The 26,017-nt window shown below is 40.1% G+C and overlaps 1 protein-coding gene across 6 annotated transcripts in view; it reads right to left on the bottom strand.

The window, feature by feature from the left end:
* Fign (fidgetin, microtubule severing factor) overlaps positions 1-26,017 on the bottom strand; it is a 123,895-nt gene that overhangs the window by 81,361 nt on the left and 16,517 nt on the right. Inside the window, exon 1 of one of the 6 annotated variants that reach the window (XM_029474386.1) lies at positions 20,572-23,717. The exons of the other annotated variants lie outside the window; for them this stretch is intronic. The gene's annotated coding sequence lies outside the window, so the exon portion shown is untranslated. Of the gene's footprint in view, positions 1-20,571; positions 23,718-26,017 lie in introns of those variants that run through there. 6 annotated transcript variants of the gene reach the window in all.

A 26,017-nucleotide genomic window follows, 5' to 3' on the forward strand; every position in this document is an offset into this window, starting at 1 on the left:
AACAACAACAACAACAACAAAACCCAGTTAATATTAACCCATGCCTACTATCCTGTGGAATCCTCTCTGAGAGAAAAAGGGATCATGGAGGTAGGAGATGAGAGTGACTGAAAAACTGGCCAGCTTCTCATAATATTTTACTGATGAGATGGTTCTGCCTGGGAACTGGAGGGCTACGGAGTACCAGCTTGGTCCCTCCCCTTACACATCAAAGTCTAGTGAAGCAAAACTATTTAGCAAAGTTTGTACATCCATGAACTGTATACAGAGGACACAGAGCCCTTCAAAGGCTTAGTCCTTTCATTCTCTACTTCAGCAAATGAGCAGCAAATGTCCCTGACCCTTCCCCATAGCTTCTCTGCGTCACCTCCTAACCTTCCTGTGTAAAAGTCTTGCTCTCTGTCCTGGACCAGGCTTCTCCTATCACGTTTTGATATACATGCCCACAACTGAGACCTTGACTTCCTCAAGTGTCATTTCTCCTTAACCATAAATCGGGTTTCTTCCCCCCCCCCCCTCTGACCTGAAAGTATTTGCCACTTTAAATATCTTACATAACCCATTCTTCAGCAATGTTCCAGCCATATCTCTAGCTCCTATGGAATAAGCTTGATTTTCCCTTCTCTCTATCTTCCTCGGGGCAACTCCCTCAGTCTTCATTCTCTAAGAATGTCTTCATGTCTAAGAAAACCATTCTTGATTTGTCAGTGTCTGCAATTATCTTTAATGACACATAAAACATACTGTTTCTTGTATGTATTCCTGTAGAGGAATTTTGATCCAGCAACATGGCTACTAAACACCTGTTTTGTTTTGTTTTGTATTTCGAGTCAGGGTTTCTCTGTGTAGCCCTGGCTGTCCTGGAACTCACTCTCTAGACCAGGCTGGTCTCGAACTCAGAAATCTGCCTGCCTCTGCCTCCCAAGTGCTGGCATTAAAGGCATGCGCCACCACTGCCCGGCTACTACACACCTTTAATCCCTAACAAGGAAGGTAAGTGATGTCTAATTGAGGAGTAAAGGAGATAATGAATCAGAGAGAGATGTGACCCTGTGAGTCAAAGATAGGATATGTCCAACTCTCATAAGAATAGCACAGGAAGAAAAGGCTACTCAAGAGCAGAGAGAGGAAAAAGAAGTGTGGTGTGTGGTATGCAGTGATTAGTGGGTGGTGGGTAGTGGGTAGTGGGTGGTGGGTAGTGGGTGGTGGGTAGTGGGTGGTGTGTGTTTGGTAGTTTTACTGGGCAACTTTACTGGGACAGTGTTACTGAGACAAGTTCCAGGGAGAACTAGATAGACACAAGTGAAGAGAATGAGGGACCAGAATATTAGAACATATTAGCAAATCTAGGATGAGACCAAGCAGGGCAATTCATTCAGAAGACAAGACAAGCCAGACAGGATCAGTCAGCTTGGAAGATTAGATTGTAAGGAGGCTAGATTGTCCAGGCCTAGGCCTAGGAATAGTTAGAACAGAGATGGAAGCCCTCTGGGCTCATCAAAGCTGTGTATTCACACAGCTTGGGTATGGCTCTCATCTCAACATGTCATCTAAGGAAATAAAAGCAACATTTACAGTGACCAAAAAAACTATACTGTCCAAAACAGGACTCATCTGTGAACAAAGATATATACTCTACTGATTACAAGAAACCCTCTGGCAAGCATCATGCTGAGACAGGCAGAGGTGGAGAGCCTGACTTCTTTGAGGTTCTTGTAATCAGCAGTATATATAGTAATACAGCAGACATGTGAAAGAATGAATTCCAGTATGGACTGGTCAGAGAATTCATCCTTCCAGCCATATACCTTACTGGCCTGGTGTCTTTCATTCACAAATAAGTTAGTTCTGGATTTGTACAGCACACTTTTTGGTCACATGAGTAATATAGCTCACCTGCTCATTAAAGGTAATCGTAAGTTCTTTTTTTTTTTTTTTTTTCTTTCCTTTTTGGTTTTTCGAGACAGGGTTTCTCTGTGTAGCCCTGGCTGTCCTGGAACTCACTNTGTAGACCAGGCTGGCCTCGAACTCAGAAATCTGCCTGCCTCTGCCTCCCGAGTGCTGGGATTAAAGGCGTGTGCCACCACCACCAGGCCTTTTTTTGTTGTGTTTTGTTTTGTTTTGTTTGTTTCTTTGTTTGTTTTTTCTTAAGTTCCTAATAAATGTCTCTTTAATGAATAAATCCAATTAAGGCACTAATAGATACAGTTTTTTGGTTTTTGGTTTTTGTTTTGTTTTGTTTTGTTTTGAGACAGGGTTTCTCTGTGTAGCCCTGGCTGTCCTGGAACTCACTTTGTAGACCAGGCAAGCCTTGAACTCAGAAATCCGCCTGTCTCTGCCTCCGGAGTGCTGGGACCAAAGGCAAACACCACCACTTTCGGCTTATGATACAGTGTACTATAAAGAAAGCCCTTGGTGGTAACAAAAATATTCTTTTAGGGACATATATTAGGTATTTTGGTATAATGTAATATTTCAGCTACACTTGTTTAAAACTTCATTATTACTTTTAGTCTTTCTGAAGCTTTTGGTATTTCCAGGCATTCCTTTAGATGGGTTAGAAAAGATATGAATGGCTTGTTCCTCTTTTCCTTATCTTATACTCTCTTATCATTTAAGGCCTAACTTTAAAGTTGCCTATTTATGAAATAGGATGCAGTCTCCAGTTATTTAATTGCCTCTTTTTCCATACTCCCCAAGCATGTGGTGAAGATTCAATCATTAATTGAAGGTCTCCAAGTGACAGAGAGGGGAGAAAGTGACAAGGAGAGACAGTGAGAGGAGAGAGAGAGAGAGAGAGAGAGAGAGAGAGAGAGAGAGAGAATATGCCAGGAGCACACACAGCTTACAGTTAGCACTATGAATAGCCTGTGAGATAACATTATTGTCCCAATTTTAGAGATAAGGAACCAAATAGAGAGGATTAAGAGAATCCCCAGGACTTGAAGGTAAAACAGAAAAGCAGTGGCTAACCTTAGGTGCTTATATAAGCCTGTGTTTGCCAAGGAACATCAGTAGGCACATTCACGCCATGGTTATTTCTATGTCTGTGTTCCCCCCAAAACTGTCTGTAAGCTTTGAATAGGGAAAGCCTCTCTTAAAAAGACCATCATTCTAAGACTGACAAGATGGTAGTTTTCAATGCTCAATGAACACCAGAAAAATAACATTGTAGAAACTTGGGTTCATTCAACTGAGAACGAGAAAAGAGCATTTATATCTATGTGCAAAACCTAAAAGTCTTAAACTGAGGCACTAAAAAAGAGAAACCAGTGAATATCTCATAAATTGTCTATTAATTAGATATGCCATATCATTAGATTTTACCACCCTAGATATGTTTGCTCCACCTACGACTTTCTTATTAAGTAGTAGACTAGATTTCACTAATCATGAAGGGAAGCCAGGCCTGATCCTTCACAATCACAGACTCCTAATTATATTACTCCTTTATCTAGCTCCCACACAGAGCTGATTCATTCCATCTCTGCTTTTGCTACCATATCCAAAGCCCTGGGATTACTAAGGGAGCAGCAGGCATGCTGTAGCCATGCTTCTCGAAGACAAAGTAGAGATGGAGTTTGCTAGAATGAGGGTACTGTGGTCCTCACAGAAGGAAGTCAGCAAGGCACATGGGTGAAGGAAGAGGGTGTGAAGGTAGAACGTGAACATGGGCTTACAATTCCCATGGCTCTGAGCAACAGGCTCCTCTTGAGAGCTCACTTCTGAACTTATGCTTCTCGTTTGTTAAGGGAAGCTACTTAATAATTGCTGGACTTCGCTGCAGTGAGGAGATTAAATAGACGACTACATATTTAAGGCACAGAGGCACTGAATCAAGAAACTACTTCTGCCTAACGAATATTGTTATTGGCATTGCCTTATCCTTCCCTTAAGTCTCTTCAGCTTCATCAACACGTGTGGTTCTTTAGAAGAGATAAAGAATTGGGCACGCTGGAGAGGACATTCCATTCCTGCTTGTGTGCCTTGCACCTGAGGGGTGAACTTTGGTAAGGACAAAGTATGTCTTTTGAATGGTGCTGCACTTTTCCTAGCTGCAGAGAGGTCAGAAGCTTAGTACACTCCATGAAGTTCATTTTCTAGTCTCATAAAAGAGAACTGAGCTGTTCATTATCCCAGTGGAGGGGAATCCTGATAGGGATTGATGTAATACCTGTTCTCTCTCTCTCTCTCTCTCTCTCTCTCTCTCTCTCTCTCTCTCTCTCTTTCTCTGCTTTGGTGAGGTTCTTTAAGGGCCCTTGCAGAAAACATTCAAAATGTGGAAAGACGATAGGATTGTAAGAGTACTGTGAACTTAGGAAAGGGAACACAAGGACAGAGAGCCTGTACACACACTGCCTGCTCTTCCCTCCACTCTGCCCCAGCCACACACCTGGGACAGCCCCACTCTGTGTGAGGGAAAGAGAGGTCTTGATGCCTAAGAAAGTGGGCCTGATGTCCAGTGCTACACTGCCCAATCAATCCCACAGGGACAGAAGTCCCATCCTGTGCCTAGACCCTCACTCCTTGCTTTCTAGCTGCTGACTTGAAATTGAATACAAACAACCCATGAAAGATGGTAACATCTATTGATACTGCAATGTAGACAGTGAAGCAAACAGCACTTCTGTGGCCTAGAACTGGAAAACTAACTGTTAAAGATGGTAGATTCTCCTGTGTATGGGATTGACCTTTCTATCATTTCAAAACTTTTGAAACATGTCTTTTCAAATGGAGACTGCCAGTCCTTGAAAACAGGTTTTCCTGTTTTATCCAAGAAGAAGCAAAATGCACAGAAGAGAAATTTGACTTGTTTCTTGTGGTAGTCAGATGTTGACAAAGCCATAGTTTTACAGGCACCCTGGGGAGGGCCGAGCCCACCCCTTGCCTCCAGGAAGAAATGGACCTAAACTGTCCACCAAGATCCCTGTGGGAAGAGGAAAAACACATCTACACAAAACCTGGCAATCGCCGTACAAGGGAATTTTCTAAACAAAAGCACTCTGCATACACAAATGTTAGGAAGAAACGGATGGAGAAACGTTAGCTCAAAGGATAGTGTATGTATGGAGAAATGGCTTTGTCAGATATTTTTGGCTACACAAAATCAAGATGTACTTTTTTAAAGCTGTGGAGAAAGAAATGCCATTCCATGCTTGTTTTCCCGAGAAAGTGGCATGCCAACAGTTCATGTTTGGAACCATGCAGTACCCAGCTCTTCTAGAAGCCTGTAATCATAAAATCAGAACTTGACAAGCCAAATAAAACATTGTAATTTTTGATCACTGCCTTTCAAATTTTGGGCATTGGGTACTGGAGTAATTAGATGTTCACATAAATGTACCCTCTTGTTTTACATATGTTTTACATTTAGAATCTGTTTCTAGTATGATAAAAATAATAAAACTAAAATGCACTTCTACTTTCTGGTGACACGTCATTCTCGAGAACAGAGGTTTAAGAAAATCACATTCAAGGAGAAACTTAAGATTCAATTAAAGTTTTACATGAGTTTAAGGAGGGAATGTTAATGGAATCTTCATGTATTGTTGAATGGAATAGGTATTGCCAAATTTATACATATTTTTTAGTAAGTCAGATAACTTGGTAGACTGATGAAGGTTGATAATCAAGAGTATATGAAAATGAATGAACTATTTGTACTACATTATCAACATAAAATTCATTTACATTTTTAGTGCTATAGGGTGAGTTCCTATGTACTTAAAAATATGCTTTTATGGTTTGCAGTATATGGTATGTGCCTCTGTGTGTGTGTGTGTGCGTGTGTGTGTGTGTGTGTGTGTGTGCCCGTGCGCACATTCACATGCATGGAGAACATGAACTTTAACAAAGTGTTTTCTCCAGTCATTCTCCACCTTATTTATTTTGAGATAGGGTCTCAGTGAACCTGAAGCTCACAATTTGATTAGACTGCTGGCCAGCGAGTCCCTCGGATACGCCTATCTCCACTTCCCACACACTGGAACTACAGGTGGAGGGAAGATGGTGGGGACCTGAACTCAGATTCGCATGCTTTCTCAACTGTCACCTTCCTAACCCCAACATGTACTATCTTTGAATGTATCCTTAGTCTGTGTAAGGCATGGAGGAGGAGGAAAGACACACAGAAAGTCAGAGAAGAGGGACATGGGCTTGCAACCCAATTTAAGTTTTGAAACAGACTTTTAAATATGAGCCTCTGTTTCCTCAAGAAACAAACAAGCACATGATGGGTTGTGGACAAAAATCTCAAGTATGACTGTGTTGTGCTATTTTGAAACAGAATAAATTGAAGAAATTATTCACCACACTGATATCAGGAGAGTAGCATTATTGCCTGAAACACCCCCCCCCCATAGCAGTTTGAAACATGCAGAATCCTGTTAAAGCTACAGATTTGTGAATAATGAGATCTTTTCTTAGTTTCATTTGAAGAAAGGAAGACAGAGAGGGGACCTGGGGCTAGACTGTGCTAGCAGAGCTAGCTAGTGGCACAGTAGCAGAGGCAGAGCTAGTGGCAACGTGGTTGCTATGAGAATTCACAAGAGTCTGAAAGCTGTATCTGAAGATCATATGAGTCTAGATGAAAAAAGACAGCTTGAGAATCCCGAGACTGGGTTAGAACAAGGTCATGAGTGGGGTATGTTGTGGGAATGCTGACACACACACCCAGAGAAAAGGCAGAGAGGGAAAAGTTCTCCCAAAGTTTCCAGTGACGACAATAACCTGATGGGAAGAACAGAACCGCAAGATGAATGAAGGCATTCCATCTGAGGATGAGAAACATTTTTTACCAGAGCATTCTCACCCATTGCATCTTGTTTTAGCAGAGGAAGTCAGGTGTCTCACATCATTGAAGGCTTTACCACTTCTGACGGCTCTGCCTTCTCGTAGAAACACAGCTCAGAACAGCACACGTCAAGTAATACAAAGATTTAATGGAACCACATAGTCTCCAAGTGCTCAGCAATCAAGTATAGATCACCACTAATCCATATGGGGTGGTACGTATTCTCTGCACATCCCTTCACTCTGGACTTGACTCTGACCCTTCCTGCTTTTATAAATTATCATTGCTAAGAAAATAGGTATAAGCATTATGCTGTTGTATGCATTCACGGATTCTTACAGCTCTTTTCTCTACTAAGCAATTGAAACCCTTGTGGAAAACTTTTCTAAAATTCTTTATGTTGGCTGAGGACATGGCTCAGTGGGCAAGTTCATGAACAGTCCAGCCAAGGCTGGAGGTTCTGTCCCCAGTGGAGCAAACAAAAAGGAAAAGAAAAGGAGAAAAAGAACACCCCTCTAGGTCAGTACCTCGGGAGTCAAAACCTGCTTCATGTCAGTGTATAATCTGGAGCAGGCCTCCTCACCTGACAATTCTTCTATAAAACATGAGCCACTGCATCAATTCTGCCTACCTCTGGGATTTGTGAGAAGCAAGGACAGTCACCAGTCCAAGGATTTACAAATCACAGCAGCCATGCAAAGGTAAGAGCCCATTTCCGTCACCTGTGACATGCTTGTGTGAGCTAGCGCCACTCGATGAGCATGTGGGCTCTCAAGGCATGATCTTGTCACAGGAGAGCTCCTGCATACAGCAAACCTACCGAGAGGGAATGTTTGAGTCAATCAGGAGCTAAGAAAGTGAAGAGACCACTGACACAGGAGAGCCTGTGGAGGTTTCCCTAGAAATAAACATGTTATGGAAGCAATCCCTCTACAGAGAATTTTTAGCATCCAGGTCTTCTAGCTGCAGACAGTACTAGGTAACTTTCCAAAGACCTGGGACACCAAGGAACTGAAGTGATCAGATCAATGGAATCTCTATTTAACTGACACTTTTTGGTTCCCACACACAAGCTAAACACTTCCCAACATCTATCTCCCTGTCTTAGTTTTAATTAGCAGCATTACTGTTTTGAAATATTTCCATCCATTCTAGCCAAGCCTGGCTTCTCTTCCCTCTATAGCTTCTTTAATGAGAAACATGAAGATGGGTGTGCTCTGTGTACTTCAGGATCTGGTGCAAGTTCCAGGTTTCAGGGATAAGTACTGTTTATAATCAAGCTATAAATGTTCACTGGGGAGACTGAGTCATGACTACTTTGAGATGTGGGAACTTCACCTCCAACTGTCAATAGTAACATCAGTTCTAGGGAAATAGTTTTTGCAAAAATATCTACAAGTTAAATTAATCATCTTTCGGTCATGAATATTTAGCAGTGAAATCAACTAAATCTGATAAGTGAGGCCTTCAGTATCCACTCTCAATGATGTTTCATATTGTTACGGAATCAGCAGAGGCAGATCTACCAGGGTCTTAGGGAAGCTAAAGGCTCAAGTGTAATTTTTAACTGTGAGCCACTGTCCTTAAAACAAGGCCTCCATGTGGAGTGAGACTTGGGCCCCTGCTAGGCCAAGATATGTCCCTGGTGACATAAAAATAGAGACAGATTGCACCTCTCTGGGCAGGCACACTCTTCAGTGTCACCTTCACATAGAAAAGGACAAAGTCTGTAAAAGAGGTGGATTTCAAGAGCACTGCATAACCATTATCAGGGTCACATTTCACATCAGCGCCATTCATAGCTCTGCGAATCTGTCTACTGCCGCCGCCCAGCAAGGAGCATGAGACTGTTGCTGCCCCTGTTGCTGGCGAGTCTCAAGGAAAAACTCCTGGCCTCAGGTCCAAACCAAAGGCTACTCTGAAAGGAAGGGAAAACAAGGCAGGAGAACAAAGCGGGCCCTGCCAATGTACTTGTCAGAAACAAAGCAATTATGAACATCATATGATTAAAAAGAAGAGTCATTTAAATAATGAACTCTAATTTGGCTATTTAGCAATTCACTGTTTAGCAATTTGCTATTTTTATTACATTTTAAATCAATCCATCTAACAGAATTTCTCCCAACCCCACACAGTACTATTTCATTGCTGTAAACCTATATTTCAAGGCAAGACAATAACTTTCTATAATAAAGTGGTAATAAAAAGAGTACCAATTATCCCAGTATTTTCTCAAAATAGGTAGACTTTCTTTCATGCCTTAATTTTATGTTTTCCTTTGCCCCATACTAAAAGCTTGGCGTAATTATCTCTGAACAGGTTGAGCGCAAGGTCTCTGCAAAATCTGCTCAGGGTGATTATTTTGCTGGGATTTTTTTCTCCCCGCTGTATTTGCAGAATTTAGCTGAGACTGTTAGAAGCGGTTTATCAAAATAAATGCTTGATTGGCTTTAGCAGTTTTTCGTAATTGAAAAAATAAAGAAAGAAGAGTTTTCTAATAAATGAAGGGAGAGAGAGGTTAAATACTTTAATTACTAACTTGCAAAAAGATTTCCATTTGAATATGGAAACAAAGTAGAGGGGCCCCCTATTTTTACGGGGACTGGAATGACTCTAGGGGATTTAATGATGATGCTGGGTACTTGAAACTGTGGGACTGAAGAATGTGACTTCTAAGCAGACTTCCTTAAAATTTAATAGTGCTAGGGAATACTTAAAGTGGGTTAGTTTAGAAGGGAAGTTTAAATATACAAATTTGCAGGGGTGGAAATAAGAAAATAGTGAGTTTTGGTGTTTTGGGTTTTCTTTTGTTTTTTGTTGCTTTGAAAAGATTTTCAATTTCTTTCTCTTAAAAGGGAGGGCAATTACTATGGAGTTGTGACATGGAGAGGCCGAAGGATCTGGCGAGGAAGATGGTTAGATGCCCATGGAGGAGGCCAACTCAATATGCCTCTGCAGCACATGCCAGATTGCTTTCAACTCTGAGGATCACAAAGGGTAGGCTCCTAAGTGACTCCTACAGGGAAGATCTTCTCAAACTCAACCCTCCTTGCTGCTGGTCTTAGCTCATACATGAGGACTATGGCTATGGAAGGCCATAGTAACCTGATTTCATGGATGCAGCTATGCCAGCTATGTACTGAGCTTCCAAAATGGAGATTTCATAAACAAAAGAACCTCCATCCTTCAGAATATCGGTTAATTCCACCTAATCAGATCTATTATCATCACTAACCCTGACACGTGGATTACCAGCATTACGAAGCAGCCATTACTAATTAGCCCTCCTTCCTAACACCACCAGCTCAGAAAAGCCTGTGCACACTGCTGTATTAAGAAAGTCTGCTCTGAATTGCTGTTTTGTTTGGAAAGGGAGGGGGAAAAAACTGTGTTCTTTTCCAGCTGGCAGAGTTTTCCTAAATTAGATTAACTTTTAATTTAAATTAAAAAATTTAAAAGCTTTACACAAAGAGACAGTAATTGCCCATTTGAAACATCCAAAAAAAGGTGATTGAAGGGTACAGTAATATGCTTACATGAATAATAAATAATACTTAGCATTTAGATAGAGCTCCTCTCATCAAAGCACTTCTTCTTCAGCATGAACTAATTCACACATTATCCTTGCAAGAAAAGTAAAATTAACGAGTACAATGCGCCACTCACTAAAAGTTGGGTAAACTGAGGCATAATAGCAGTAAAACTGAGATAATTCCATAATGATAGATCAATTTCAGGACACATAGCATCAGACATTTCCATATAGGACCTGTGTTTGTTGTGCATCTAAATCTGAGGTTAATTATTGCAACAGGCACTAAGTGGTCCTTAAGGATATTGCATAGTCTAATTCTGACTTAACCTAAGCCAATGGGTGATGAAGATTTAGAAAACTGCAAAGCATTCTTAAAAATATCCTAATCAAGAAATTGGCAATAATCATTCATGCACACACATGTGCATATCAAAACACAGTTTATCACAAATGTTCAACACGTAACCATTCACCAATAGAAAGAATTATCAGCTAACTATTATCAACCTAATAGACTAGTTCATATAGTCTGTAAGGAAAGGAACCACACCGTTCACTAAGTGTTTGACTAGAATTAAATATTCTAAACTCCTTGAAGAGGTCTAAATGGTGAGCCACGTCCAAGGCAGCACTTCATAGTCAATTTACATAGAAGTAATGTGCTTCCAAAAGTGCACAGACTTCATTTTTAATATCATAGGAAAAAAATCTTGGGCTGGTCTGTTAGGAAGGATCAGTGGGTAAAGGTGCCTGCTACAGTCTGGAGACCAGCATCCAAGCCTTTGGACCATAGTGAAAGAAGGAGAGTGGTGCCTCCTGCAAACTGTCCCTGGACCTCCACATGCCTGGCCTGACATGGGTGCATGCATGCATGTGTGTCTGTGTCTGCGTGTAAACACAAATGTGAGGAGCGGGTGTGGCAGCAGTCCCAAAGGCACCAGGGACTACAGCTAAGTCGTATGACTTGCACCTGACTTCCTCATATAAACCACAAACATCGTGAGAGCTTCGCAGGTGTACCAGGTTACTGGCGAAGACATTNTGGTGGAGATATGCCCCTGCTGCCCTGATTAGCTGAAGCTGCGTACCTGGTGAGGTGATGTGGCCTGCTGTGAGTGGATGGGAACTGATAGTATATAAGAGTGAGAGGCCCAGGGCTCGGGGTCTTTCGCCTATACAGTCAATGCTCTCCCAATAAACGTGTGCAGAAGGATCCTATTGTGGTGTCTTTCTTGCTGGCGAGTCAGGCGTCCCACACACAAAGGCAAAACTTATTAAGTAATTAATTACTTCAAAAAAGTCTCAGATTAGAAAAGTGTTTTTTACCTTTAACATCCACTGATGGAGGAAGAAAGTGACTAGCTGGAGGCACATTCATGATAGCTTTGGCCATTTCTAAATGGATACATGTCTTCCTGCTACTCACAACAGAACTCACTCATAATTAATACCATGGCAACATACAGTTTGGTCATATACAGAAATTGGGTAAACCTGAGCTAGAAGAATATTTTTCACAGGTTTGCAGCCCACAGTATGAGGTAAAAAAAAAAAAAAATACTGTCCAAACACTTGTTACACACTAGGGGAAATTAAGTGAAACAACCCAGTGTTGACATTCCTAAAATCTTCCGAATAGAACATCTTTGAAAAATCTTCCCAGCTTTTAGAACTCAGGGAGGAATTATATGCAGGTCACCTACAATAAGATAAAAATATGAGGACTCAGCTTGGCCTCCTTAATTACCACATGATGGCAGGGGTCAATTCCTAAGTATGAGTGACAATAGATAGCCAGACCAATAGATGAGAGATAAATAGATGTGCATATAAAATATGAACATATACATAAATATATATATACATATAAACACACACATATATATAAACTCACATATATGTATATATACACATATACACAGAGATTCATAAATGTAAGACAACAATATGGGCACGCATTAAAAACTTGTAGAAAAAAGCATTTATATATATGGTCTTCCAGTAGTTTGAGTTTTGTCGTTTGTTTTTATTCTTTCTTTTGCCAGCGTTACAACTAAATTGCAGGATGGCATCCTCTAGCTTTCAAGCAAGTCTCAAAATGTTTACCCGGATGATTTCCTTTTCTTCTCCACCTCCTCAACCTTTTATCTTTCTATTAAAATTGGTGACAAAATGGGCCATGGTATATGTTTGGTTTGGCTTTGGTGGTGTTGTTTCCCCATAGCTGGTTTGGGCTTAATCCTGTGCCAAGCACTAACGGAAGTCTGACGTCTTTAAGATCTATTTAAACACATTCAGAAGTATGTGTGTTTTTAAGTTGCTAGAGCGTTCCACATATTTCCATTTCTCGTCATCTGGAGAATTTACATGGTGGCATAAAGTCTTACTGTAGCTATGCTCACCATAATCTCATCATCCCAGCAGCCATAGGCATGTGAATTACATTTTTAGCTTCCACTGGGGCTCTGGGAAGCTCTGTTAGTATTGCGTATTACACACAAGTTACTTTAAATGCTCTTCTAAGGCCTGTTAAACGCTACACAAACTTTATACTTTTGAGCGCTGATGTTTAACTGATCTACCAGTAAATTCAAGCTCTTGGCTCATATAGTTTTCCATGTTGGTGATTTTAATCCATTATTATTTGTGAATGGATCCTTTTAAAAAGAGCTATGTTTTTAAACAAGGATGTGAAGTCTGGGACTTAATCATTTTATTTAAACTATGATTCTATTAATAATCCCAAACAACTTGCTCAAATACTGTTTATTAAGTATGACTTTATTAGTTACAGTGAATTTTTAGTATCATATAGTAAAAACATTCCTAAATATAATGATTCTAACTGCACCTAAATAAATGTATATTTATTCTGTGTTTAATACTGATATTTATTTTATTTATTTTTTGGTAAGGTGTGTAAAAAGTACACTGTTTAGAATACAAAATTCACATTATTTCCTGCAGCAGAGAATCCTACCACTTGTGTTTTGATACCTATCCTTTTGGTTTGATACCATTGTGATCTGAGCATTAGACAGGAACCGAATATCAGTCTCTGAGACACGATGTCCACATCACTCACTGTGCATCACAGAGGTGAACTCTCGTTGGCAGAAAATCTAACAAAATTTTATTTTCATTTACAATATATTAGTGAGTTTTAAATTCACTTAAAAGAAACAAAAATATATAACAAATATACCCAAAGATTACACAAACACTGAATCTTTTCTATTCCTGAAAGTCACAGCAATGGTATAATTTTCTGTATCTGGAAGTGGAGAAATTATTATTTCCTTGCTATCATGTTGCCTAACATTAGTAAAAGTATTGCTTACAGTAATACCTTTTTTCTTTCATGTCTATTTAATAATGAAATTTCAATCAACCAGATGTTAATTTGAGATACTAGAATTTAATGAAAACCAGTATTCTTCCATACTTTCTCTCCCTCAGTGTCTCTAAGTGTCTCTCTTGTCTCTATCGCTGACTCTCCCTCTGGCTCCTTCACCCTTCTCTTTTTGCCTATGAATAGGTAAACAATCTCATGGTTGGCTATTTCAGAGTATACAAAGCAAAAATAAAATGGAGCAAAAGTCCATGGTGTAAGTAAGGACTTTGAAATTCAGGTGATAGAAAAGTAAAAGTTGTGAATTCATTCAGCTCAACCTAGGTGCTTCTTGACACCACTGGACAAACAAGAATGTTCTGCAGGCAGCGTTCAGTCCCCCAGAGCTGGGTCTGGAAGGCAGTTGGCATTTATTTTACCTCCATTTTCAAGCAACTTATCGGGGGTTCTATTTTTGGCAACAGCTTTGTTAATGAGATAGAGGAGCTAAACACTGTAAAGAAGTGAGCAGCGACGTTCTTTTCCCATAAATGTTATAATGGAAGAGATAATGCTTTAACAGTTAACAAATTTACATGTTTAACACAAATACATTTAATCTTGAAATAACCAAAATAGTGATGAATGTTTTAAGTACCACACTTTGCTTATTTGTTTGAAAGGAAATATTACTCAAAGCTAGCTTTCAGTAAGAAATTGAAATTTCTTTCATTCTGTCATCACATGAGAGAGTGAATATTCCTTGCTTTAAACAAAACAGAGCTTTCTGTGGACAAAGGATTCATCCACAGAAAATTCTCCAAGGTAAATTTAATTTGATGTCATGGTACTATTGAACCTTGGCCACCTCACATGTTTATATTTTAGTAGAATGGATAGAAAATTAGAGAGAAACAAAACATACTTGGTCTGCAAAGACATGTACAGTATGGTCTAAAAGTCTTGTATTCTTCTTAAGAATAAGAACATTATCAGAAATAGTTGACCCTAAACAATGTCCTAATTCATGGACACTAAATAACAATTAGAACTATTCCAATTAAGTTTTAATTTTGGAAAAAAATTAACTACAAACTCAGTCATTCAATAAAGTGTTGTCGTCCTCCAGTGTGTTTCTAGGCACAGAATATAGCAATTTACTATTGACAAGCACTAACGGAAGGGGTCATTTCACAAGTATAACGTGGACAAAGGTGAACCGGGCAACTGATGAAATCTGTGGCCAAGGCGAAATAGCAATCTCTGAGCCAAATGGTAATAAAGTTACCGAAATGAAGCAATGTAGTTTCTAAACTGAACTGTCATAAAGTAGGATATGGGCTTCAAACTGGCATGTCAGTAGTAATTAAAATATTATTTCTCCGTTTTAAAAAGTTCTTGATAGTTTTAACAGTCTTATCGATTTCTTTCATTCAAACAGCTAACAGTGAGGTTAGAAGGAGGCTGCTGAGTGGACAGGAGGCAGTGGAGAGACTTGATGGAGGTGCTGCAAGAGATAACGCCAGGGACATGTGTTAGCATACTAGAGTGGATGGGAGATTGTGCAAGCTGAATGCTGCACTGCCCTGCAGTACAGAAAGCCAGATGCAGAGGCACATGCCTGTAATCTCAGCACTTGAGAGGTGGAGACAGAATGATCCAGAGTCCAAGGTCATCTTTGCCTTGGATGAAAAATAATTCAAGGCCAGCCTAGAGACCCTGTGTCAGAAAAAAAAGAAGGGTGGAAGAGAAAATGAAGGTGGAAAGAGGGAAGGAGGAAGAGAGGAGGGAGTAAAAAGGGAGGAATGGAAGGAGAGATTCAAATGTCCAGGTACTATCATGTTTAGAAAGCAATGACTGCACATATGACCATGTCATTACTTATGTGTGTATGTCATATACATATACACATACATATATGTATACGTATACAAGTTTCTTTAAAGCAAGAGGATTGAGTGAAGCTCTTAAAATCCACTCAGACCCTAAAGAGTCTAACGTAGTGTGATTATGAATAATCTTCATAAATCTGCTAGCACATATGATGTTATAAAATCTAAAGCTTGGCTGAAGACACAGATGCCTAAAAAGGCCTCGTCTTCATTCATTCTCATCAACAACCCACAGAGGGAAGTCAGTAAGAAGAGGAGCAAGCCAAATGCATATCCACACATTCCTCAGGCAGCCAGACCTTTCTCTTTATGGGGAATAGGAATATATCCTTCCCAAAAGGTGGTATTTGTCCATCAAATGCCTTGTGTACCAAATTTGTATGTAATCTACTTTATAACTAGCTACTTTATCATGAAATGCCTTTCATTTTAATGTATCTATGCTCACATTATACAGTAAATAAGTGGTTTGTCTGCACTTAACTAGAAAGTACAAAAGACTTCATTTCATGAGAACACAAAGGAATCCCCAGGGACCTAGAGTCTAGACCAGAGAATCCTGCAAACCTGATTTTCACTTTGCTGGGGAAAAACAAAAGTATTGCAATTGCCCACAGTATGTATATTTCTTGCTCACTTTTGAACTGTGGTCCTACCTTACAAACTATCCCATGCATCACCCACTCAGCTCACAGACCCAAGGCATAATCTGCTATGAGATCCCACACACAGACTACGTACAAGACCTCAGATTGAATTACCAGAGAATACCTGCCTACTAGCCTCTGCCTAACCTCTCCAAAGCAAAATAAGCAAATGCATTTCCACAATGAAAGTTTGCTATTCCTCTCATATCTAGTAGAAAAAAAAAGAGAGAGAGAGAAGAAACAATGAATATAGCAGTGTTCTTAAATGGTCAAGTCAGTAAATTCTTTTCTGGTCACATCTTTGTAGCTTAGGGTAAAAATAACACACTTCTAGTGTTTGTCCCTGTTTTCTAATTACGCACATACACTGTATGTTATGGCCCAGAAGAGAAATAATAATACAAAGGTTCACTATGTAAGAATGATACTGTATCCTCTGGCTAATGGAAAGGTCCTTGCCCTGAAGTTTTGGACCCTCTAAACAAACATTAAAATTACTGTGCTAAAGTAGAAGCCATTGGTGTTCCAAGAGGTATCAATAGTGCTAGGCAAACTCAATACCCTCACATCAATCAACAAGATCCTTTCCTCGGGGTGGCAGTGAACAATATGCTCACCCTCATTCCTCTGCAAAAGAGAAATTTCTTGTCTGAGACCTACTATTCTTAAAAACACAATGTCAAATCTAGTGAGGATGCAATATATCCTTGTGAAATTATGAAGACCTAGTGGCTAGCTACCTGTCAGACTTCAGTTTATTTCTCCTTTTGTTTGGGCATGGCTAAATGACCTTCCTCCACGAGACACAAATTTGAACAGAGCTGCAGATCACGGGCAATTAATGTGCTGACCAACAAGAGAATGCTCTCTAATTATGGTTTCCCACGTGCCAAATGCAGTCAGAAATGTGTCTGGCACAGCAAGAAGAAGCATGTTGTGGGCTGGAGTTTGGATTTTTGCAAGACTCTGCCACTGTCGTCAGTTAAATGAAAGGTTGTTAAACAGAGCCATAAAATATAAATAAAATTAAATAAATAAGTAAGTCAGACAAACAAAAACCACAGTGCTTAAATTAGGACACCTTCAGGACTTAGAGCTCCTACTTGTCACTTGACAGAGGGCTCACCAAAATGCAGCCTAAGATTTTATCTTGCATGAGCCCCATACTCACTCAAATTAATGACTTGGTCAATTGGTCAATGTTAAAATAAAGACTCCTAGTGGAGGCTTAAAAAAAAAAACCCTCAATTACAATATCACACCAAGTCTGTGGTCTGTGTTCACCTGCATACACTGGCTTTTCTGGATACAACTAAACATCCATTTCAATCTTTTTTCACTTCATGGAACACTTTATTGCTTCACTAAAACTAAAATCTATACACATGAACTTGCAAACACAATATGGGGGAAAGACCAATTTTTTTTTTTAATCACCACAACACTGATGTCACCTGGACTAAAGGCAGGGCTGCTGTTCCACGCAAGCCCAGTTACTGTAACAAATGTAGATCTTACGAGCTTTGGATTACTAATTGTGTCTAATACAATTTCGTGTTGCATCCAAGTACAAAATCAATACCGTTTGTCCACATGTAGGACAAATGGAATCCATAAATGGTTCTTATTGGGTAATTAACCACCTATTATTGTCATGGTTAGTGAAACAATGAATATGATAAGATAAATTTTTTGAGGAAAATACTGCCATGATTAATACCTCCCTACATGTTAAATAAAAACGACTGCCTTTTGTGCAGTTCTGTTGGCAGAAGCACAGACCCGCTAGTAGTTACCACAATAACAGGCTAACCTTCAACTGAACTCCTTCCCTCAAGAAATTAAATGCTATAGCAGGACTTTAAATCCCCCCACTTAGAGCTCATTTGTGGGCTGTGTAACCTGCAGTTCCTTAAGAGAACTCATTATCTGCAGGAGAAGAGTCCCTTTATAATTTCTTTATGAATGTATATATTGTTTCTATAAAAAAATTCTAACTGTCTAAAAAGGATAAGAATATTAACAGTGTAAGCAAGGCAGAGAGACCTGTACCAATCAGAGGCCATCGCTGTTTCCAAGGACTCAAATGCAGGACTCAATCTGTCATGGAAAACTGGTCATCAGATTGAGAATAAGGTTAGAGAAAATGCTTATTTAGAAAAAGATATTAATCTGCTAGACTGAGACTAATGTTCCTGGTTTTGTTGATAGTCAGGCTCTCTACTCTATTCTCTCTCTCTCTCTCTCTCTCTCTCTCTCTCTCTCTCTCTCCTATCTCTGACTGTCTCTTTCTCTGTGTCTGTCTGTCTGTCTGTCTTTCCCTGCACTCCCATTTAATGATGCCCACTCACTCCCAGATCCTGTCCACACATAAAACCAAAAACCTCCGACTCATCAACCCGGCATGGTAACTTCAGAGCCAGACTCGTTTTAAAACTAGAGACCAGTGCAGCAGGAACAGCCACAAAGTAACAAAGCTGAATTCCACAGATGTGACACTTGGAAAGGGTAACTGTATTTCACATGTGAGATGGGACAAAAAGAGAAAGGAAAAAAAAAGGCCACTGAAGCAATAACTGCTCACTGAATTACCATTAAATGGTAAGATTTACAATCCAGAGCACAGTCACTGCATATCTAATGGAATTTGTCCTAGAAGGATATAAAGTGAAGTTTCACAGCATAGGGCGTGTGCAGGTGATATATATTTCTTTAATCTTCGTTCTAATTAAAAAACAAACAACAACAACAAGAACACAACAACAAAAAAAAATTCAAAGCACAAGAAAAGGACACCGTGCAGAATCTCAAGCAAACCCCCAGGCAAACTTAGCTGCTTATCTAACTTGAAATGCACTTCTCATTATCCACTCCTATTCGCCATCAAGTGAAAACTGAGTTTGTCAAATGCAAACTGTAAGACAACTGACCAAACACATACTAACTAATACATGTTATCCAGTCCAAGCCCGAGTAGTAACACATGAACAATTAAACCTGGTAATTGTTTGCCAGAGGAGAAAATGCTGAATGCAAAGACGTTGGCTATAAGTTCCAAGTTTCTGCTTCTTTTCGAAAATCAAATTGAAGAGAGTTCAATATTTTTTCTAAGAAGAAAAAATAAATTACTATGTTGCAGACAATGACACCCTTGTAATCAAATAAAATTATGATCACTAGGCTTCTATCATGACTACATTCAACTTTCAGAAAAGAATTGACTAAATTTCAGAGGTAAACTGCCTGAAACATTCCAGTGCACTCTCCAAGAGCCACTGCAAGCCAGTCCTAACAGCTCTTCAAGCTCATTAAACACTGGTAAAAGGCTGGCTGTTTCTACCTCCCGACAGAGGAACGTGCAATAAATCTAACTGGTCAGAGGGGTTCATGCACATTGACAAACGCTTTTAGGAAGAGAACGAACAGAGAGGCAGTGCCAGAAAACTGTGGGTCTGTTTGTTTTTGTTTTCAAGATGGTTTGTTTTGTTTCAGTAAATGGGTGCCTTGCTTAAGCAGCGTCACAGTTACTGTCCTTGAAGGAGGGAAATGTAAAACTCTTGAGCTGATATCGCAAATCCAGTGCTCTGTTCTTCTCTCCTCCCCCATGGAGGATCTGAATTTTATTTTAAGGGATTAACTAGCAACACACATGGTCAGCAATGATAGCCTTGTTCTTTTCAACCTTAGCAAGTCCTGATTGGTAAGGGAGACATGGTAGCATTATGTGGACAAGTGGCTATGTCATCAGAGCTTCAGGAGGTTCTGTGCAGAGATGCTTGAGTAAACAGCAGTGCAGATGATTTTATATTTAGCAGACGCAGACCGCAGTCCTTAACACACACGTGTACATAGCCTGCCTCTGGTTACTGAAAGCAGAAAACAAATACGCGATCTACAAGCCAAAAGGTTTTTCAATCCAGATTCACATCGATTTTAACTTCCATTCTAGTCAAAATGATGTACCATTTTCTCACCCACCATGCCAAGAGCACTGAAAGATTACCCTAAACGTCAGCTGGGAAGAGCTCTAAGCTACAGTGAGCCAGAGATTTTCTAGCTCCTTATGAAGACCAGTGGACCACCTGATACTTTTTCATCAGGGTGATGAAATTAAAGGGCGGCTTTGATTTGCTTGAAGGATTCTTTCCCTCACTTAATTGTTTAAAGTACACAGCATTACCACAAAGGGGGTGGGGAGGGAAATTAGGAAGGCGACTGTAGGGCCTGAGCTAATTGCAAGCTGATTAGATTGTGCCATGCAAGAGTTCTCTCTCTCCCTCCGTTACATACCATCACAAGCTCCAGTCCTTACCACCCTTCTGCAGTAACAAACAAGCTGATTTGCTAACAAAATGGTCAGCTCGGGCACTCACACAGAGGCTCACGGGGTCCACAGACGGCTCCTCTTCATGCAGAGATCTTCCAGCTCCATTTTCCAATCTGATTACACGGCTCCTTGTTCCAGCAGGCTTAAACCTTCATGGCAGTTTACCAACATTTTCATCACTGTTTTTTTTTTCTTTTACAAAGCAAAAGAACTGATAAGCTCTCAGGTACCCAAGATTTCCTAGTCAATGTCTGGCCAGCAGCCAGCACTCCCTCACTACACAACTGTTCCGGGCCACCCTGCATAAAGCAGACAGGATTTCCCAGGCTGCACAGAATTCTGAGAATCTTGCTGTGTGTACAAGTGAGCAGCATGTTTCTGTTCGTACAGATGTCCACTATTGTGTCTAATCTCATCTAGGAGGTACAGAGAACTAATAAGGGCCCTGCGAGCTCTTATACCGCCCCCAAAGAAGCAATGCAAGCAAAAGCAAGGTGCAGGTGCCCATGGGCTTACTGTTCGCCTAGTAGACCTGCTTAGGAACTCTGCCTACTCAACACTAATAACTCTTTCAGACGCCCTAGTCTGCTTATCTAGACAGACCCTATTCCTTCTGTTACCATGGAAAGGATCTCAGTGACTTTCCATTAAAATCTAAAACACACAAAAATGAACAGAAAGCCACTCCTTAGCATCTTCAAGCTTTGGAAGAGGCCTCCACCTTTGAAAAGACAACTCAGAAGATATCCAAGTGAAATGATGTTTCCTGTCCGTGGATGTGTCTGAGGATTGTTCTTATGCCCTTCGATCCCAAGAAATCGCTCCATGCAGGTAGCCCAAGTTACCTGTTTACAGTCAGATGATTAAACAGTGATTACTCTGGCATTTCCAGTGGACTCCTACCGACGGGCTTCCTATCTCATCCTTTGGAAATTCATTTTCACTCATGGCTCATGGGTCTAAGATGAAAAATAAACCAGGCTGAAAATGTGAATTTTCCAGTGCAATAATGTATGTGTTCGCTCACTGGGTGCTGTTACTCAGCCAAGCAGCAATAAACAAACAAAAAATAATCACAGAGCCTTCTTCATCCATGACCAATAACTTTCTAACAAAGATAGAGCAAAGGAAAATGGCTTTTAATGTCTGAGGTTAGTCTGGATTCATTTTTGCATGGTAAAGGGTTTAGGGTAGGGAGGGAAGAGAAGGAAGGGCAGGAGTCTGCAGTTATGAGGAAAAACCTACATGTGGGCTCTTAGAGTGCCTCAGTACTCCAGCTCTGGGGGGGGGGGGCAGGATTCGAACTCAGACACTGTGCGGAGAGATCCAGGATTTGAAACATGCCACATGGAAGGGCCATTCCTCCTTGCTGATGAAGAGGTCACCTGTTCCCTGGGGATGGAAAAACTGGCTGAGAGCTACTGTCACAGAAGTCAAGCAATAGCTGTGCTGTTGACTCAGGGATGGGCTCTGACAGCCACCTTGCTTCAGTCCAGGCACAGTCCTAAGAGAGAGCAGGTTCTAGAACAACAGTAGTGACAGGCTATGCAGAAGTGAGAGGAGGAGCAAGCAGAGAGGCACAGATGAGCAAGTGGACCAGCAACTCCATTCCCAGACACCCAGAAATAAACACGGTCCCTCTTGCAAGATCATACTGCTCAGCACACAAAAGTTGTATTTGTGTCTATCCATATTTAGAGCAGCCACCAGCCTTCGGAAAGGACTTTCCATGAAGACACCATGCAGTTTTTAAACTCGTAGGCTGTGTTGAGTGCTTGTCTGTAGCCACAATACCGGAAAACCTATAAACTCAAAGTAAGAATAGGCATGCACCCATACATGTATTTGCATGTGGGTGGTATTCTGCATAAATGACTGTCAACTTAAAATGCCATTCTCTAATTTATATGCAAATTCTACCTCTGGTAAAATAAAAACATATTTTAAGCAGCTTATAGTGCCAACACATTATTCCCATGAATGATTCCTAGTAAACTATTTATGCCAACTGTAGGGATTTTTTTTATGATTTATTGGATGGTGAACGAAACCACTTAAACTATAGTTGTCTGTATGAATCAGTAATTTTCATGTTTCTAATTAAAATGTAAACAGTGTAATGAAGACATCAAGTTTTTAGGCAAATGTCTCTCCCAGTGCCACTTGGGGTATGGTAATTACTGGAGCAGATCTGTGGATGCTCCTGAATCCTCTACAAGTCCAGATTAAAAGCATCCCTGCTAAACCTGGCTTCCTCCTCCAGGGAATTGTGTACTCTAACACATCCCCAGTTTGCTTACAGATACACACTGGCACAACCTTTCAAAGGTGTTCATTAAAAAAAAAAAAGGAAAAGAAGAAGTAATTTATATTTAAAATGTGGGTTGTAAAACATTTATTAGCAGTCAAAACACTGGCCCTTATCTACTCAGATTTCATTTCTTATCACTGTTATATGGTGGGGGAAGCAATCAAAAGAATAAGAACAAAGAGAGAAAAAAAGAGAGAGATAGACACGGCCAAATATTGTCTACTTTAAATTTATAGACATGGAAGGACTTTACTAAATGGCAGGCTAGGTAAAGCTAGACATACTGATTTTCATGACACACTTAGTTTAAGTAAAGTAAGTTCTCAAGAATAAAAGAGTTCATAATAACAATTAAGAAAAATTAAGAAATATGTTTGTGTGTGTGTCTGTCTGTCTGTCTGTGTATACACACATTTCATGGAGAAAGCATGCCATTTTTTACAATATAAACTAATGTAAACATGCTTTGATGCATAACTAGAATCTCTCTTCATCATTATTCAACTCCTATTGTTTTATGAAATTGGTCAAAAATTCATCGTACAGAAAATAACCTCTTACATGTGGTTTTTTAAAAAAAAAAATCCCTCCAACTACTTACAATTGTTTATTAAGCTCTCCTGAAGTTCATGGTTTCCTTGTTACCCATTTGCTTTGCATAAGCACAACCCAGTACTTGAATAAATGTGTTTATCTTGGACTGTAACTCTGTATCACCATTCCCTGCAAATAGCCCTTACAGCTACCATAGTCACACTCAGCCTTGACTGGCTACAGCAGAAATCTGCAGTGATAGGAAAAACCCAACCTGTGTGATAAAAGGAAGAGTTTCTTTTACCCAAGCTGCCCCACTCCTGGCCTCCTTGTCTGCAGGGTGACCAATGTGCCCAATATTCACGCTAATTTTACAGGTGTTTTAGAGAGGCATGTACTGAGACTGCTGAGGGAGTGTGAATGGACGGGGTCTGTGATGTGGGCAGGGGTCTGGGGATCATAGAAAGAGTTCTACAGTGGTGTGTCTTATTACTAAGTAATGCAAACAAACAGATGCATCTCTGCTCTCCTGAGGCCAGGGAGAGGATTTCATCTAAGTGGTCTCCAATTCTCCGCATGAAAACATACCCTCCCCCCTAAAAAAAATTCAGGAGTTAGAGACATAGTATTAGAGGGAAGGGGTGGGACAAGGAAAGAAAGGATTTGAGAAGGGTATATTTTGATAATGTTTTTAAAAAATGCTTAAAAACACCTCTGGGGGTTCTAAGAGGGAGGAGAAAAAGCTGATTAAACAAGGCCAAGGGTTTTGTGGGCTTAAGGGCGATATCATAGTTATGTTCGATATCAGAAGTGTTGCAAAACAGGCATTATTTCTACTCGCTTTGTGCCAGAAAGGTAAACACTGGGCTGCACTGTGGATTAAAACAATAAGAAATCCCTTTCCTCTCAGGCTCTCAAGGCCCTGTTAATCGGGTGTAATTTTTAATGAACACTAGCTGTTTGGTGCTCATTCAAGACATTTCATTAGAAGGTTATTATTCATTTAAAGAAAAAAAAAATCAACATTTCAACCATATCAAGCTGTAACCTTTCTTGAAATGTAAATGAATGGTTTAAATGAGAAGATTAATAAAGAAGGGATGCTCTGAGCCCAAGCATGGAATGCTATGTATTTTTAAATTTGTCTATGCCAGATGCTGTCAGTCAGAACAAAAAACTGTCCAAGCAGACAATCTGTGCGTCTGAATGTTGATCATGTTGGAAAGTACGAGGGGGGAGGGGGTTGGGGGAGGGAGGAGGGGGGAGAGTGTGTCAGGGATTCATGGTCCTTCATCTTTGCAGTAGAGCAAACACGTCTCTCAGTATAGCGACAGACAGCTGCTTCCACTTTCTAATGTGCCCTAACTTAGATCACTGAAAGGATTGTCAGCACTCAGAGAAACACACAAAGATAACACAGCCAGCTGCCATGGAGGGGAGAGACAGCACAGCTCAGAAGAAATGGGATTTGTTCCATTTGCATGATGCTGCCTCCCCTGGGCCCCTTTCTTTCAAATCCAAAGCACAAAAGACAACACTTAACATATTTGCTTAAAGATGACAACCTCATGTTGATTTCATTTGGATGTAACAGTGTCAGGATTACAGATATAAGAATATATTATATCTGTAACAGAGACTGACAAATGTACCCATCAGTGGGGCCGTCTGATTCATCTGCTTATACAGCCATTTTACCATCCCAAGGGTGCCATCTAAGTAGTAACTTTAGAAGACTGAAGGTCTAATTTTATTACACCACATTTCAACCTACTAAACAATATTATTTCTAAAATAGATCATTTTTATTGGAAGTCTCCCTGATGAAAAATCCAGTAGACACCAGAGAATTTATGAACTGTATGGGTCCTTTGAACTCAATATAGTGCCCGTTTCAAACAACTTTTCTTGCTGTATGGCAAAATCACAGTATCAAATAAGTGAAAGTTAGAAAGAGAAGAGATAAACGCTTTGAGTATGCAAGTATATTGATCTAATCAACATATGTATAGAACACAGAGACTGGCTGAGCATAAACAATGTGGATAACTGTAAAATTAACTATAAAATCCATCCTTTTACCTGGTGTGTCTGAATCCAGTCTTTACAGCCTCTTACCTCTGTCTATTTTGTGTGTGCTACAGAGAGTACTCACACTTCAAGAGCAACTATATGAATATTCATATCCTGTCAACCTCTTTTTGACATATGCTCAATCCGGTTTCCAGTTAAGGTAGTTTTGGGGGCAGAGACTTAGATGAGAAAATGATTTCAAGTTACACTGGCTAACCACCAGTCATTAACACCCACTCCACTGAGAAGACAATGGTTCTAAGCTGCAGCCTCCATACTTCCCCCGAGTCTAGTCTCTGCCCAACTTTATGAAGTGTAACTTTAATTCTTAAACAAAAAGATTTTCATGATGTGACTGCATTGATTAGTTTACATATACACACTCTATTGTCTAGACTAAAGTTGTAAGGCTGAGAATGGAAACAATGGTGTTCATCACATATGTGATACACACACACACACACACAAGAGAGAGAAAGAGTGAGTGAGAACGAGACAGAGAGAAAAAGAGAGTCAAAGTCAGAAACAGAGAGAGACAGAGAGAATGAGAGAGAGACACAGAGAGAGCTGTAAA

The sequence above is a fragment of the Mus caroli genome, chromosome 2 (assembly GCF_900094665.2).
Source record: "Mus caroli chromosome 2, CAROLI_EIJ_v1.1, whole genome shotgun sequence".
Taxonomy (NCBI): domain Eukaryota; kingdom Metazoa; phylum Chordata; class Mammalia; order Rodentia; family Muridae; genus Mus; species Mus caroli.